General features: G+C 39.7%; 1 long non-coding RNA gene across 2 annotated transcripts in view; it reads left to right on the forward strand.

Moving 5' to 3' along the window:
- The first annotated feature begins 1090 nt into the window (after positions 1-1090).
- Positions 1091-14504, forward strand: part of LOC113601056 (uncharacterized) — a 39507-nt gene continuing 26093 nt past the window's right edge. The window contains exons 1-2 of one of the 2 annotated variants that reach the window (XR_003422197.2): positions 1091-2069; positions 2627-2809. This is a non-coding gene — a long non-coding RNA (uncharacterized LOC113601056). Of the gene's footprint in view, positions 2810-14504 lie in introns of both variants that reach the window. The other variant, XR_008295962.1, reaches the window with a different exon arrangement.

Below are 14504 nucleotides of genomic sequence, written 5' to 3' on the forward strand. Positions count from 1 at the left end.
GTGCAGGGATCACGGGGTTGGCTGCATCCCTTGGTCCAAAGTCACATAATGTTTACAGCACTGTCCATAATAGGCTCTGGTAAGTAGTGGGAAAGAGGGATAAATTCTATGTCATTTAAAATGCTACTTGATTTTGTAACAGAAATATACATTTGTGTTCTTTAGCTTGGTTTCTTAGTTTTTTGTTAGTAAGCTTTCTCCATCTTCAGGTTCTCCTGGCCTGGCATCTTTCAGCTCAAGGATGGTACCAGTGCCCCTGGTAACCAGCCCCATGGTACCACAGTATCCTTTGTACTTTCTGCACACTTGAAAGTAATCCCTTAATTAAATTCTCCCCAAATATATAAGTTGACTGAGCCATCTCTTTCCTACCTGGACTCTGACCAATATCCTGAAAATGCATTGTTGAAGGATATTGTAGATACACATAACACAATATTTGTTTAGAATTAAAAATAACTATGTGTTTCCTGCATCTCTTTTATTAAGCTAGTTTAAAGTGTGTACACATGAAGGGACAGTGTGCTCAATAAAAGTCTGGGGAAGGTGAGGGTTTACCTTCAATAGTTAATTAATTCGGTGAACATTTATTTGGTTTCTTTGCTAGTCCAGGCCCCGAGCAAAAATTTAAAATAGTTAAGGGGAGTATGACCTGCACTCAGCTGTGAGTCTTAAAGAGGTAAGGTCTCAGAACAGTAGAATTTATTTTTTTCAGCAACTTTCAAGTATATAATAGCTACTGAAATAGAAATAATGACTAGAATTATTCATGTGGTCATAATAAAAAATTGATAACAAGAAGAGAAAATGTATAAACACTGTCTAGATTTTCTAGTTTCTTTTGATGGCTATTTTGAATTCTATAAAGTAATTTTGCAGGCATCTTTACAAAATTGTAATTTTTAAACATACGAATATCAAGAAGGAACCATTCAATTTTCTGTGGGCAACTCAATTTTCATGAGAGTAAAGCAGAAGTTAATTGGTACATGAAGTTAAAATTCCAAGAGTGTAAAAGGATCACTCAGTTAAAAACTAATTCTCTCTCCCATTGTTTACAAACACACACACACACACACACACACACACACACACACACACACACAGAATAAATCTTATAATTTTAACTGTATTTTCTCTAGTGGTATTAGTTTTTATTTCTTATATATAAAGATCTAAAACATGGAAACTTCTCTTGTCTCACTGTGAGATCAGTGTATGGTAAAGGAATATATAAATGTTTCCATCCAAAGCATCATTTTATACAATTATCAAACAAGTATAAGGTAATAGTGATGAAGGGTTTTAAAATCCTTCATAATCACTCTTATTGTATCACACAGATGTGAGTGTAATAGGCATTTTATGAAATATTTTCATATCCTGTACTTTTTTTGGCCTCTGAGGCTCCCCACCCATTTTGTCAATGCCAGTTGTCCTTCCAGAAAGAGGGCGGGTACCATCTGGAACAAAGAGGGCATTGATCAGTTTCGAGTTCTAAAGCCAACTTTTAAAAAAATTCCAGCAAGAGAGTTGAGCCTTTTAGAGAGTGAAAAGAGTTTTCTAAAATGCCAAAAAAGAAAAAAAGTGAGAGAGAGAAAGGAAAATGAAAGAAAGAAGAAAAAGCAAAAGGAAAAAGAAATCCCTCCTGTTCTCATATCAAAAGCAAAGACAGGGAGTTTTGTCTGTAAACCCCAAGTAGAGAAAACAACTAGAAGAGAGAGTGGAAAAGGCTCCTGGTCAGAGAGGCAGACACCAAAGGAGACCAAGGCAGAGAAAGAAGGGTGTCCTGGCTTAGCCCTAACTAAAACCGGAACGTGGCGATGGCAAGTATAGTTGGGTGTGGTGTTTGAAGGCTGTGAAAAAATACATAAAAGAGAAACTGTTCAGAATTCCAGCACAGCGGGACTTGTTTTTCTCTTCCCTGGGCACTGCCTGGGAAGATTAAAGGCCACCTCAGAAAAGTGCTTGGTCCAAGATGGGACACTCCAGGCCAGCACCACTCAAAGTGCGGTCCTGAGAAGGTGCTGGCCCGCAATTCTTTGTTGTGGCCTCCAGTCCATCCTGAGGTAAGTTCTGAAATGGGTTTAGAAACTTCCATAGCAATTTGATAGACTAGTGTCATGGATTGAATGTTTGCGTCCTCCCCCCCAAGCCCATCACATTCATAATTTGAAACCCTACCCCTCAATGTCATGGTAGTAGAAGGTGGGGCCTGTGGGAGGTCATTGGAATTAGACAAGAACTTGAGGGTTCTTGAGGGAACTTGGGGTTTATGGATGGGATTAGTGCCCTAAAGTAGAGAGAGAGAGAGAGAGAGAGAGAAAAAGAGAGAGAGAGAGAGAGAGAATGCACTTGCCTCCTCTCTCCTTCCCTTGATGTGAAGATACCCCCAGAAGTTGTCACACTGGCCCGCTTGCACTTTTAGCCTCCAGAACTGTAAGAAATACATTTCTGTTGTTTATAAGCCACACGGTCTGTGGTATTTTTGTTATAGGAGCCCAAACTGACTAAAAAACCCCAATTTTATGCCTGTTGAATCAAATATGTTAAAAAACTGGGGCTTGTATTGTGTACCTCTTTATTATTTATTTTTCTAGTAACTGATTTTTATTGTATTTTATAGAAATACTGGTCTGCAAGGGATGGTGGGGAGAACCCATTACAGTTTGAGAAGCATTGTTCTGTAGGCTGTATTACAAGTGGCTGAGTGAGGGCTCAAATAGAGGGATGGAAGTCAGACTCTCCACTTCTCCAACTCTCCCCGCACTCTTGAGTCTCATGTACCACGGAAGGAATCCAGAAAGCAGTAAGTGTGTTTAACTAGTAGGGTACATGGAATTACCTGAATGAAGAATCCAGGAGCCAGCTGTGGAGACCAGAGCAAAGTGACCCCACAGCACAGGCTGCAGGGTAGATGGCTAAATCAGACCTGGACAAATCTCTTGCTGATCCTCAAACAGGCCCACAGTGCCAGGCCAAGGTGTTTTCACAGAACCAGTGTGGGAACAACCCATGAGTCCACCAGACCCAGCACTGTGGGCCCACAGGTCATTCAGACAGGACATTAATGAAGCAGTGAACAAGGACCTAAAATTCATCTATTTGCAGGATCTCAGGGCATGGCTCCAGTAACTTCTATCCCAGTAACTCATGGTTTTGAAAGTCCCCCATCCAGGAACCATCTTGGGAATGGGAGTGGAGAAGACCAGAAAGATTCAGGATTTACTCCAAAGTGACTGCCCCAAAAGCTTATATACCGTCACTTGAGAGTTATGTTTTCTCCATTACCCAGCAGTGTACTAGCTGGAGAGCAAAATTAAAATAGAAAATAAAGAAATTATAGGGGCGCCTGGGTGGCTTGGTCGGTTAAGCGTCCGACTTCAGGACTTCGGCTCAGGTCATGATCTCATGGCCCATGAGTTCGAGCCCCGCGTCGGGCTCTGTGCTGACTGCTCAGAGCCTGCAGCCTGTTTCAGAATCTGTGTGTCCCTCTGTCTCTGCCCCTCCCCTGTTCATGCTCTGTCTCTCTCTGTCTCAAAAATAAATAAACGTTGAAAAAAAAATTAAAAAAAAAAAAAGAAATTATATTTCTTTCTCACCTAAGTGGTATTGCATAAATTATTGACCCTGCCATGCACCCAATAAATTGTGAAGATAAAAATCATGCCTAGTACATAGTACATTTTTAATAAAGCCTTGCTGAAATATCAAAGGGAAGTCAAGAATGTTACATTTTAAAAATATCCACATAAGCAGAATTAGGATGGTATAGGATCCACTACAGAGGCACTCTCCACTTACAGGGTGGCTCAAGCATCTCAATTCCATTGCTCAATATTTTAGGTGAAATAAATGAATTATATAAGAAAGTTGTGGCCATGTTGATTGACGGTAAAGTCCTGAGTAAGCAGTCAGATAGGAAGTTCTCCAAATCAAGGGAATATGCCTCAGGGGGAAATAATATTTAATCCATTTAAAAAGAATCGTTAAGCTTCTCAAAAGGATGAGATACAACAGGTTGGGGGGGTGACTTTCCCCTTACCTCTACACAGAAACGTCACTGTAACAATCCCAAATCCCCTCTCAGGTATTGACTATGACCTCTGGGGATATCTAGCAGGTAACGATCATAGTCATTCTTTCAATAGACATGACAGCAGCCTAGTAACTAGGCCAGATGCTGGAGAGTTAAAGATATTTAAAGATAAGTTACAGACTTAAAGAGATTCTTCCCACTCTTAAGGAGTTCACACTCCGGTGGGAGAAACAGAAGTGTAAACAGAGACACAACAATGTCATCTATGCCATGAGCAAGAGTGAAGGAAGCTACATAGCAGAGCAGGAGAAGTGAAACATCTTTTTATAGGCTTAATCAGTGAAGAATTCCCTAGGAAGGAGGTGATCTTTTGGGCTGAGTCTTGCATACTTCGGCAGCAAGGGTGGTTGGTAGAATCAGGCAGGCGGGGGATGAGGAGAGAACAAAGTATGTCTAAGTTTACAAAGCAACAGAGATGACACGCTTGAAGGACTTGACATGGTTCTTCTGTGACTGGAGCCAAGAGAACCTTTGGGGGTATGTGACAGGTGGCAGTGAGAAAAGTCTGCAGGGTCAAGATGAATGTTATAGATGGGTTTGAAGGCAGAATAACCTGACTGGAAATCGTTTAGAAGTATTATTCTAGAAGTTACACGGCAGATGGAGTGGAGTGGGAAAAGGCTGACCAGCTTGTAAAAGTCCAGGTGAGAGATGAGACCTGGCACTTTCTGACTTCCAAATATGACTCATTCAGGCCCCCATAAGAAAAAGGGGATCTTTGGGGCGACTGGGTGGCTTAGTCAGTTAAGCGGCCGACTTCGGCTCAGGTCATGATCTCGCGGTCTGTGAATTTGAGCCCCACGTTGAGCTCTGTGCTGACAGCTCAGAGCCTGGAGCCTGTTTCAGATTCTGTGTCTCCCTCTCTCTGACCCTCCCCCATTCATGCTCTGTCTCTCTCTGTCTCAAAAATAAATAAACGTTAAAAAAAAAATTTAAAAAAAAAAGAAAAAGAAAAAGGGGATCTCTTCACATGCAAACTGGACCTGGAGTCCATAAGCCTGGCTAATCTCATGTCCGTGACATTAGTTCAATCTCATGGAGTGTTTCTGCTTCTCCCTGCAGACATACAGCCCTCCTCTTGATGGAATAGCTCATTCCCTCCATTTTATTTATCCCAATTCCTAGATGTTTTGCATATTAGTCTTTTCCCGACCAAGACAATTTTTGCTGTTCTGCCTGTTAGTCTGTTTCCCTCATAATTCTGCAGCCCAAAGCATAGGTAAATGAGATTTAGGTTTCATTCCTATAGCACTGGAAATTCCATGCCCCTTTGGGTGCTACCTTTTTATTCATGCAGACATTCTTGCATAATCTATTGTGGTTTTTTTTAAGTTTATTTATTTATTTTGAGAGAGAGTGAGAGAGAGCGAGAGAGCGTGTGTACAGGAGCGGGGGTGGGGGGAGAGACAGGGAGAGAGAGAATCCCAATCTCTGTTATGGGCTCAATCTCACAAACTGGGAGATCATGATGTAAGCCGAAATCAAGAATCTGATACTTAACTGACTGAGCCACCCAGGTGTCCCCTAATTTTTTTTTAATGTTTATTTGTTTATTGAGAGAGAGAGAGAGATAGAGAGTGAGGTAGAGAGCCAGCAGGGGAGGGACAGAGAGAGAGGGAGACAGAATCCCAGCAGGCTCCACACTGTGAGTGCAAGCCTGATGTAGGGCTCCAACTCACTAACTGTAAGATCATGACCTGAGCTGAAATCAAGAGTCAGACGCTTAACTGACTGAGCCACCCAGGCACCCCAGTCCTGTATTTGTTTTTTAACAGTTGTCTCCTTTCACTATCTGCAAATCCTAGTGAAGAAAGCACTTTTCATTCCCAAGATGGCTTCTCTTATTATTCTATTTTTAATGACCAAGAGAAGTGTGCATCTTTCAGCCCAAACAGGGAACCTGGTTTGGAGCAGTTGAGTAGGACACAAGTTTAGAGAAACGTTCTAACACTGCTATCCCCTACACTGTTTGTAAACCTTTTTCACATTGGCCATTGGTAGTCTAGCTCTTCGTTGTTGCTAATTGGATCACAGATGACCTCCAGGTACCTCTGGAACTCCAGAAAGTTTCCGAGGGCAAAGATCTGGAGATGGTTGACTCCTGAGGCTTTGCATATAGACTGCAGATAGCAACCTATTGTTTGGGAAGGGCTGTCGTCACGGTTCCTCAGTCTTCCACAACGCTACATCCAAATTTACTCTTCCTGTAAAGGTCTATTGCCTGTTGAGCCTACTCTAGTCCTGTTAGTCACATCTTTCTATTGCAAGGTACCACAGAGCTCCTGTCTTCTTTGCCTTCTTCTCCTTCCTTTCTCATCTCAAGCTTGGGATGAATTTGGCTAGATCTTCTCAATTGCATTTTGCACTCCTGGTTAAGCAAATGTAAAATTCATGTCTACATATTCTCATGAAGCTCTTCCTCATACTCCTGAGACAACTCCTATGATTTCTTTTTGATACTATTCTTTTTCCCCATACTCTGATTTTGCACATCACTGGATCAAATGCTGTGTTTGAAGTCTTAGGACAAGCCTGCACCTCATTCTACTCTTGGGGGAAGCAGATGAATGCAGACATGTAATTCAAAGGGACCCAGGAGTCAGGAAATCCAGGCTGCTCTGGCTCCTCTCAGATGGTTCCAATTGCTAGTATGACAGTCTTTGCCAAGGAGGGCATTAATTTTAACCATAGAAACCTGGCAAGTCAGACAATTCAGCTTGACATTGCAATTCAGCAGTGGGAACTATTAGTTTTGGATCTGATTTTAAGTGGTCTCAGAATACCGGTTACAAACAGAAAGGGTTTCCTCAAGCCAAGTCATATGGTGGCCCTGTGTTTCCTTATCTGCTTTCAGCCAGGCAACCTGGGACCAGAGCATGTGCTGCCCTGTTGCAACCGTCTAATAGTATGACAGGCAGTTGTCCAGCTCTGCCGTTCTTGAATTTTATTTCATTTTTGCCTGATTTCATTATCCCTGAACAATGACATGTACATTACTGGGGAAAAAAAGAAAATACAATTGGAAAAATCCTAAAAGTCTCTTATAATTCCACCCTCTGAAAGTAACTGCTTTTAACAAATTGGTGCCTATCCTTCTAGAAGAGGCAATATGGGAAGAGAGATACAGAGGGAGGGAGAATTGTGCTTGCATTTCCTATTTCCTTGGAATTGCTCCAAAGCAAAATCACCAAAGCCTTGCTTTGGCCAGGACAGTATCCACTTTATCTTTGCCTCACAAGGATGGCTTGCTTCTCCATCCTAGAAGGGATTGTCCTATCTTCTACAGCCCTACAAACAAATTTGCACCCCCTTGAAGAGACTGTGATTGCAAGGATACTCTTGACCCCTTTTCTGTGTTAGCCACCTCCTTCTGGTTGCAAGGCATAGAGACTAATATCTTTAATAAAAAGGAATGTTCATTTTTGTGCACTTGTGTGCCAGATCTGCAACTGTCAATCTGTCTACAAGTCAGCACTTCCAAGGACTAACTTCTCTCTATTTTTCTAACACAGAACTCTTGGCTTCACCCAGCATGTATGCTCTGCTCTCCTTTTTTTCTATGGATAGGTCAATCCCTTCCATATTCCACATCCAAATTATGGCAGGAAATAACCTGCTAGATGCTGCTGTCTCTTTTGAACAGAATGTTCTGTGTTAAGTGACCTCATTAATCACTGGGTACTCTTGGAGCAGGTGTGTCTGCTCTGGTCCATTTATTAGCAGCTCTTCTTTAGAGAATGGACTAACGCTTCTTTCACAAAAGAGGAAAATAGGAAAGGTCTGGGTGGGTGTGGCAGGCAGCAACTAGCATGCTCAATAATGATATTGCCAACAAAAGAAGTGGCAGGGGAAGGTAGGTAGGGGTTTGATTGAAAGCTATTTAGGAGGTGGAGGTTACAGGACAGAACTTAGTGACTGATCATTAAACACTTAGATCTCTGGTTTACGTGAACCAGTTATGGGGTTCTATGAAGAGATAAAGAGTAGAAAAGATGGCATTGGTTTAGGAATTTATTTCTAGGTATATCCTAGAAATACCTAGGGGATACCTGTCATACTATGCATGGGGATATCTTGCAAATAATATCTCTTTGCAAATACTAATGCAAATCTAGAGCCAAGGGTAGAGATATGGCTGGAGGAAATTGATTTGGGAGTCATTGTACATAGATTGCAGATTTCAATCTGCTGCTTGAGGAACTGCTCTCTCCACCGTGGAAAAAGGCCAGATGCAAAAAATAAATAAATAAATAAATAAATAAATAAATAAATAAATAAATAAAATGGTGGCAAACTGAGTTTTGAAGGGAATACTACTTCTTTTTAGAGTTATTTCCCCTTATCAGATTTATAAATTAACAGCACCAATAGTAAAAATCAAGCATCAATTTCCCAACAAAAACCTTTTGAAGACCATTATAATTCATAATACTTCCTGATAGGATCTGAGACAACCTAACCTAGCTATTAGGATAAAGTAATTAAAGGTAGTGCTGATATGTTCCAGCTGCCATTGAGACGTATAAGGTGAAAAACAGGAAATGTTATGATCTATGTAATGTGAAAATCTGTATTCGGCTTGGTGGAGTATAACAGGAAGTGACTCTTGTTGGTAAAGAAGGTTTTAAAATGCCCTTTCCTTGCCACAGTTCACAGGAAATTAATTATGTCAGGGAAACGGAGCTGCCAAGGAGAAGGCAGACCCGGCACTCAGGTTACAGGGACAGAGAGCTACAGTATCACCCTGCTATTCCCATTGACCAAAAGGGAGGTGGCTGGCAATCTGTAAAACAGCTTTACCAATATTCAGTCCCCAAAGACTCTCTTTTGAAAAGCGCATAACTGGAGCCTCAGAAGAAGCACAGCTTGAATGGCTGGATGCAGAAAGACCTTTGAAAGAAGACATGGAGATTACATGGACGTTAATTGTTTCTTAAAGCTTAAGGGAGAAACTCCAGAAGAGCAGGGAGATACGATAGGAAGTAAATGGAGATTTTGCAGTGCTTCCTTCCCTTTCCACCAGCACTGCCATCAGCACTGCTGGAGAGGGGGCTTCGGAACGATGCAGCTCTGGCTTTCAATCCTAGTTTTATTATTTATTATATGTGTGACTTGGGGCAAGATTTTAAACTTCATCTGTAGAAAAGAGATGTGGCTTAGCAGTATTGCAAATACCGAGATAATGAATGCAAAGTGCCTGGCCCATGGAAAATACTGAAATGTTGGCCCTTATTATTTCCAAAGAACTTTGTCAATAAATACAAAAATACCTGTAAGAACTCTTCTAGGTTCCCTTATAAAATTACTCTTCTCAATGCATTTCCCCCTTGGGTTTGAAAATCCATCCACCACAAAATCTTTCCTACTAAAATAATTTAGTTTTAGGAATCTTACCTTAACATTTGAGGTTAATTCACTGGTTTGAAGGCTAAATTGAATGACATTCATTTTCCTCCAAATCGTAAGCAATTTTTAGTTTTAAAAATATGTTGAAGTTTCTATTTTGTGTATGACTCTGCCTATTACTTGGATGATTCAGAAACCCAAGTTTCTGTGTGGCATCTGGAGGGACTTCAGGAATTCATGGCTGGGTGGATGATTGCACCACCATTGCTGCATGTTTGGGATATTTGGGCTGTGTAGCATCTTGCTAGCAACTTCTTTCCAGTTTATTAGTGCATTGCAGACTTCAAGAGGTCTCCCTAGTCCTTTGAGTGTTGGGCTTTGTATAAAGCCAGAGCCATCCTAAAATAAATCATAGGGCATATGTTGATGACAGAAAATGACCATAGAGTTATCTTCCCACTTACCCTTTATTTTTATATTTAGTGAACTTCCTTCGACTTTGACATAGTTGCCCTATATTTTTTTCGTCCTTGGTTGTCTTTAAAAAAATTTTTTTTAATGTTTTTTATTTATTTTTGACAGAACAGAGACAGAATGCGAGAAGGGGAGGGGCAGATAGACACAGAATCCGAAGCAAGCTCCAGGCTCTGAGCTGACAGCACAGAGCCCTAAGCGGGGCTCAAACTCATAAACCATGAGATCATGACCTGAGCAGAAGTTGGACACTTAACTAACTGAGCCACCCAGGTGCCCCTCGTGGTTTTTTTTTGTATGTGTGTGTGTTTTGTTTGTTTGTTTGTTTATTTGTTTTTGAGAGACAGAGAATGAGCAGGGGAGGGGCAGAGAAAGAGGGAGACACAGAATCCAAAGCAGGCTCCAGGCTCCAGGCTCCAAGCTGTCAGCACAGAGCCCAGTGCGGGGTTCGAACCCAGGAACCATGAGATCATGACCTGAGCCGAAGCTGGCCGCTTAAATGACTGAGCCACCCAGGTGCCTCTGTTCTCTTTTTTAATATTTATTTATTTCTGAGCAAGAGACTGGTAGAGAGAGAGAGAGAAGGAAAGGGAGAGAGAGAGAGAGAGAGACTGAGTGCAAGCGGGGGTGGGATAGAGAGAGAGGGAGACACAGAATTCTGAAGCTGAGCTGTGAACACACAGCCCAACTTGGGGCTCAAACTCGAGAACCGTGAGATCATGACCTGAGTCAAAGTTGGATGTTTAACCGACTGAATCACCCAGGGGCCCCTTTTTTGTCCTTGGTTCTATTTTGCTGTGTAAATATTCCAAAAGTAGGTACTGGTAGATAAATTCCTGAGGGGCAGAGACTGACAGCAAATTCACTCAGAATGGAAACAAATTACTAAATACATTTTGCTGTATTTAAGCCAACTTAATGAGTTCATAATTAAAACCATTGGCAGAGTGTCACTGCATCATAAAATGTTGTCAGATGAAGTTCTTTGTGACCAAATTGGGGGTGAAATGAAGAAGTACCTCATTCTCCTGAGACAACTGGGATCTACTCCTGAGATTTACTAGACTTTCAGAGAAGCTAACATGTGGATTGAGGTTTGCGAGAGGCCCTGCCAGGCGTGTAGGCACTAAAGTGTGCGACCTTCTTACCCAAGCATATAAAGAAAAAAAAATTATCTAAAAAGTGATATTGACTGGCTCTGACTCAGCAAAAATGTCCTTGGGTCCAAACAAATACATAAAGCTTTGGTAACCATGTATGATTAAGGATTAACTTGCTTTGGCCTACCTATGCAACTTTCCTGATCCCCACATGGTCAGAGAGAAAGGACTTGGCTCTCTCTATATGTCATTTATAACAAAACTGCACAGTCAACTAGAACAAATACATCTGGACCCTGAAACTCTTTTGCTGGGCAGAGAAGGTGAGAACATGCTTAGCTGAGTTTGAAGGCTTTACTGAAAGGGAAGGGCCATCGCGGGTTGTAAAAGGATGAATCTTTCCTCCAGATTGTAGAGGTTTTAAGATTATAGTCATGGGAGAAGAACTGTCAAATATGAACCTGTCCCTGGTAATTAACAGCTTCCAAAGGTGATAAACTGGGCTCCAAGTTGTCTCACAGGTAATGTCTGATACTGAGATGACAGGAGACGCGAGTTTCTTCACATGGCATCTGAACTAAATAGTCAAACTGAAGAGACAATTTATTCTCTGTCTTTCTATTCTTTGTTATGATCCATTTCATTAACCAGAACTTCAAGGTTATACCATGATACAGAACCATGATAAACTGTAAGAATCTAATTGTCAAGAAAGAACGTCTCATCTGTTTTCATTACCCATGATAGGCCCTTTCTTATTTTAGAATACATTTAAAAATTTGCAGTAGGTGGTTTACACAGCATACTTAATAACACTCTAATACTTCTATAATCAAGTGTTTTTAGAAGTGATGGCTTTGTACTTCTCTGGTTATCTTGGTTACAAAAACATTAACTTTACTTAGAGGTTATGGACCTTTCAAATATTTTCAAATAGTATTAACAATTGACTCATTCAGTTTCAAACAATTACCTCAGGCTTTCATTCCCTACATTCCAGGCAACTACTTTGGACTGGCCCATTAGTCTCTGGCTACTCTGGTATTTTCCTTCTCTATTCTTCCCTTCTCTTTGTGTTCCCATTCAACCGCAGGAAATTCGGTAATCTATACAAATTATCTCTTTCCTTCATCCACTAACCCAGGGATATGAGCTGCATTGCTAATTTTCTAACAAGGAAAATATAAAGTGTTGATTCTAGAATGGGAATGAATGAGTCTGTGGTAAGAAGTGGTAGTTTAAGCTATACTTTGTTTTTTTTGTGAAGCAGCAGGCTCACCATGCGTAGGATTATGGAAAACAAAACAAAGTACAAGACAACACATTGGCAATTCATTTAACCCCGCGCTTTAGAACAAAACCTGGAACAGTTGAGGATCTAAAGCCAGTCTTCAAGAGTTTCTAAACATTTGGCATCTTCCCCTTTACCAGTAATAAACTACAAATTATATCTTTGTTCCACTATACAAATCTTATGTAAATATACACAGCACACAGTATGGGACGGGGAAGTACCATCATCTGATTCCTTAGGACAAACGATTGGAATAAGTGGTAAAAAGAGGATTCCGTCCATCCTCGAATCAAGTGACAGCCTGCTCACTTTGCATACCACTAGGGTATATGCTTATTTAATTGTTACTTTCTTATCTTATCAAGATGTTAATTCAGGGCAAATTATTTTGTTATCTGAGTTTACAGTGAAAAATAGCAAATATAATTCCTGCTATGCTACTCTGTTTGCTGCAAGTGATTAAATGAATTGTCGGTACCTTTGTAGGAAGTATTTCACGGATATTGACTTATCATTGAATTAAGCATTTTCCCACAGTTTTTTTTTTTTTTGAGATATAATTAACATATAACATTGTGTTAGTTTAATGTGTACAAAATAATAATTTGATGTACATATATATTTTGAAATGATTACCACAATAAGTTTAGTTAATATCTATAACCTCACATAGTTACAAACTTTTCCTTGTGATGAGAACTTGTAAGATCTATTCTATTAGCAACTTCCAAAAATATACAATACGGTATTCTTAATGCTATTTATTATATCACCAGGACTTACTTATCTTATAACTGGAAGTTTGTACCTTTTGACCCTTTACCCATTTCCCCCATCCATCCCCTCCTGAATTAGATATTTTTAAAGCATAATCCCAATGAATCAAAAACACAGGATGAAGAATGTACAGAATTAAGAAAAAGAAAAAAAATGTAATTATTATTGTAAATTCAAAAAAGTTAATTCTATTTTTGACATAATCAATGTTCACATTCAAGACCTTAGTTGGTTAAGTCAAAAGGTATGAAACTTATTTTTTTTTTTACAGTAATAATGTGATCCTACAAGTTTCACTTATTAGAAGCAAACACATTAAAGAGATGGTCTCTTTTCTGGAAAATCTGTCAGAAGTTTATCTTTGAAATCTCAACAGAGGAATAACGCAAACCTTGTAATATAATCTTGCAAACAGGCCATCCAGAGTGCTACAAAATGGTACTTCAAGGATTTGAACTCTTGGTGGCCACTCACCAATTATGTGTAATTAGCAAAGAAAAAAAAATACTACTACCTACAAAACTGAATGCATATTTTAAAAAACAGATATATATTTTGTTGGAGAATTTGCTAATGTTAATAGTTTGGGTAATAGCAATGTTAAAGAGATCATCTAATATTTTTGTTTAAAGGTGGAGTTTCAAATTCAAAACACTTTTTTGACTTCTTTCCTTCAAAATGGGTTGTCAGAAAAAATATTTGGATTAATAATTCTCAATGTAATGTACAGTCCTGTTATAATCCAGGGGAAAAAAAGGTCATATAAAAAGCATATGAGAAAAAGAGAAGGGGCAGAGCTTTACTGTGCACTGGGCATTAGAATTGTGGGTAAATTCTAGCTTGGTTATTTTTGCAGTGGTCTCAGTGCTGTGGGAGAAAGAAAGACGAGAAATTTTCCAAGTATTTCATGAAAAAGCACTAAATACTGATAAGAGATACTATCTCAATTCAATTAAACACAATCTTGAGTGACACAACCATGCACGAGGCTTTGTGGCAAAATAGAGGTATAAAAAGAGTCTCAACACTTAAGGAACTTACAATCTTATCACATAGACAAACATATTAAAAATATGTTCCACAGCCAAGGATAATGACAAAAACCCCATTTGTATTCAATAGATATTGAATTCTGTTCTTCACAATGTTCAAGTTACTCTCTGTGAAGTACAGTGAGAGCCACTTAATTTCCTTCCTGCAACATCTGAATTTCCTAGGCTAACTTTGAGGGCCAAACACCCAGTTCTTTTTATTTTTTTTCCAATTAAAAAGCTGTCATTTTAATTAAAAAATGTTTAATGTCTACCATAAGCTTCTGAGAACTGGGATTGATTTTTAGCCATTTCTGAATCCTATTGAATACCTTGTACATTGGTTAATGCACAAAATGTTCAATAAACATCCGTACAAGAAA

Source organism: Acinonyx jubatus, chromosome A1 (assembly GCF_027475565.1).
Source record: "Acinonyx jubatus isolate Ajub_Pintada_27869175 chromosome A1, VMU_Ajub_asm_v1.0, whole genome shotgun sequence".
Classification (NCBI taxonomy): Eukaryota; Metazoa; Chordata; class Mammalia; order Carnivora; family Felidae; genus Acinonyx; species Acinonyx jubatus.